We start from the raw sequence: 3,103 nt of genomic DNA, 5'->3' as shown, positions 1-3,103 counted from the left end.
CAGCCTCCGGCTCAAAGCAGGGATGGGCAGAGCCACAGAAACGCTGGTGGAAAGGGCTCTAGAGGTCCCCACTGCCACCTCCCACTCGCCACTGGAAAATCCTCCAGTGTAGGCGAGCCTTCCTGCGCCCAAGGATGGGGACCTGTCCCCACATCCCTATGGAGCTGGACGCCCTGGCTGGACCCCAATGACCCCTCTCCAGCTCCCCATGTCCCTATGGTGGTGGGTGCCCCACTGGACCCCAGAAACCCTTCTCCAGCTCCACAGGTCTCTGTGGAGCTAGGCACCGTGGTGGGATCTCAGCAACCCTTCTCTCCAGCTCCGGACATCCCTATGGAGCTGGGTGCCCTGACCGGACCCTAGCACCTCCTCTCTTTGCACATCTCCTCAAGCCTCATGAGCACCCTACTGCCATCACCCCACTGCCCGCAGGCAGCCGCTCTCCCCCCAGGAGGATCCCCTCAGCACCGGTGCCCACCCTGCTGAGATGCCGGGGGAAGCCACGCTTTCCCTCCCACCCGGTCACCCAAACTTACCCACGAAGAAGGTGATAAACCCAGCGGCCGATGGCTCGTCCCCATCATCGTGGCCAAAGCTGGAGCTCTCGGTCTGGGCCTTGTGCAGGAGGAGGATGGGGGAGACTCTGCCGAGCAGTACCGGCTCGGCCATGTCCTTGCCAGAGCCGCCAGTGCCTTTGGCCACCACCTCGGCGGCACTTGGCTGCTGGTCCACCAGCAGGGACGTGGGACGTGGGGACACCTGGCTCCCCACCTGCAGCAAGGGCCACCACGTTGAGCCAGGGCTGAGCTTGGGCAGAGCCCTGCCGGGGATGTCCCTGGGGACCACCTCGGATGGGGACAGAGCGGGACCCTGGGGGGGACAGGGGGCGCGGGGGCAGCTCTTGGTGGCCTGCGGCTTGGTCTGGGTGCCCTTGTCCCTCCTGGGAGGTGACAGCCAGGCGGGACAGCGGGGTGCTGGGAGCAGGGGTGCTGAGCCCCTCACGCCAGTGTTGGGCTGGGCTTGGGGGGGCTGCACAGGTGAGGAGCCCTGCCAGGCTGCCGCCGGCTGGGTGGGGGGCCGGCGAGGGGCCCGGTGCCGCACACGCTGGTGGCTGGATTTGGGCACGGGGTGCTGCACACCCCCGTGGGGGGGCTTTGGGTGGGTGATGGCCATGGTGTGGGGCCACCGGGACTGTGCTGGGGCCACCTCCCTGCCTGGTGAGGGGGGTCTCCCAGCCGGTGGCTCGGTCTGGGATGAGTCGCTGGTCACGGGGGTGACCGAGCTGCCACTGCTTCGGCCCTGCCGTGGCTGGCTGCCGGCTCTCGCCCGGCTCTCCCCCTGCCCAGCACCGAGGGTCCTCTGCAGGGTCACCAGCAAGTGGCCCGATGGCACCGGCCGCACCAGGCACATCCCGCTCCGCAGCTCCATCCAGCTGGGCGAGGGGCTGTGGGAGGACTGGGGGTCCTGCAGGGATGCAGGCCTCCCACTGCTGGGCTGGGGGTCCCCTGGGGTCCCGCTCTCCCGTGGTGGTAGGGAGTTGGGGACCATGGTGTTTCTCAGGGGTGACGGCCGCAATGGGTCCCCCGCTGCCCCGATGTTCCTGGGGAGCGATGGTGTCCTGCTCGCGGAGCAAAGAACCGGCGCAGTACGATGTCACCAAGGGTGCCATGACGGCACCGTGACGCTGGCAGGGTGTTTGCCCCATCCCTTCACCGGGGTGATGTGGGACAGGCAATCAGACGAAGGAGCCACCCCGGGGCGGGAGGGGGGAGATTGAGCTGCTGTCACCTCCCCAACCCGCCCGGTCCCTCCCGCGCTGAGGCCGAGCATCCCCGGAGCAATAAAGCACGAGGTTTTCCTGATGGGGGTGTCCAGCCCGGATCCTGGGACACCTTTGGGCTGCGCTGTCTCCTCCCCTCCTCCCCAGGCTGCAGCATCCCTGGGGACATCCCCTGGTCACTTCCCTGTCACCCCCCATATGCTCCTTGGGGTCCAGGTTTTCTCTAGCCAAAGCTCAAAACCCTCTGAGGATGGAGATCCCCCGCCTTGGGGACCTTAATTTGGTTTAGGAAGGTGACGAGGACAGAAGGACAGCATGAGACGGCCATGGGCCACCACTGCGTGGGGCACGGGCCACCTCACTGTCCCCTGGGGCTTGTTTTACATCAAAGGCAAAGCTGCTCCACGGTGCCCACAGTCATGCAGCTCCGTAACCTGCCTGTCACCACCATGGGCTCTGCCACCACGTGGGGTGACAGTGGGCACAGCCAGGCAGGGAGGGGACACGGGGCTTGGAGGCCCTGGGGGCCCGGCCAGGCGGTGCAGGCAGGGGTGGCATCAGCCCCAGGGCTGGGGGGAGGACCCATGACGGGGTGGGAACAGCATGAAGGGGGACAACAGCGCTGCCACCACAGGGGTGACGGAGCCTGGGGGATGCCACCGAGTCTGGTACCACAGCATCGCCCTGAGCGGAGAAGTCCAGCCCCTCCTGCCTCAGTTTCCCCAAGAGCTCCCAGCTCCCGCGGGGGAGGCGAGCAATTCCCAAGCAGGCCGGGCAGCGAGCAGGGAAGGATTTATTGACTCACGGCTCGGGGTACATCACAGTTTGAGCTCCCTTCCCGCCTCCGGAGAGGACGTCGCCTTGGACTTCCCGGGCAAAAGTGCGCGGAGAGGCTTCACAGTTTCATCCCTTCGGGAAAGCAGAACCGAGGCAGTGACAAATGGCAAACGCTACGTCGTATGAAAAAATAATACAAACTCTTCTCTTTAAATATCTTACAGAAAAATGAACCTGAATAAAGAGCATGAAAAGCACCGTGCGGCGCAACCCCCCCCAACCACCCCATACAAACTCTTCTCTTTAAATATCTTACAGAAAAATGAACCTGAATAAAGAGCATGAAAAGCACCGTGCGGCGCAACCCCCCCCAACCACCCCAGGTCAAGGGGACCGAGACGAGCTGCATCCCCGCAGCCCTCTGGACCACCCGGTGCTGTCTCCAGGGATGCGCGGTCACGGATTATAGCACGGGCAGCAGGGACGTGGGGGCGGCGGGGACCGCTATGTGCCTGTCCCCACGCCACGGGGGGGGCGACCCCCGCC

Source organism: Aptenodytes forsteri, unplaced genomic scaffold (assembly GCF_000699145.1).
Source record: "Aptenodytes forsteri isolate BGI_AS27 unplaced genomic scaffold, ASM69914v1 Scaffold209, whole genome shotgun sequence".
NCBI lineage: Eukaryota > Metazoa > Chordata > Aves > Sphenisciformes > Spheniscidae > Aptenodytes > Aptenodytes forsteri.
This window is presented reverse-complemented; position numbering follows the sequence as displayed.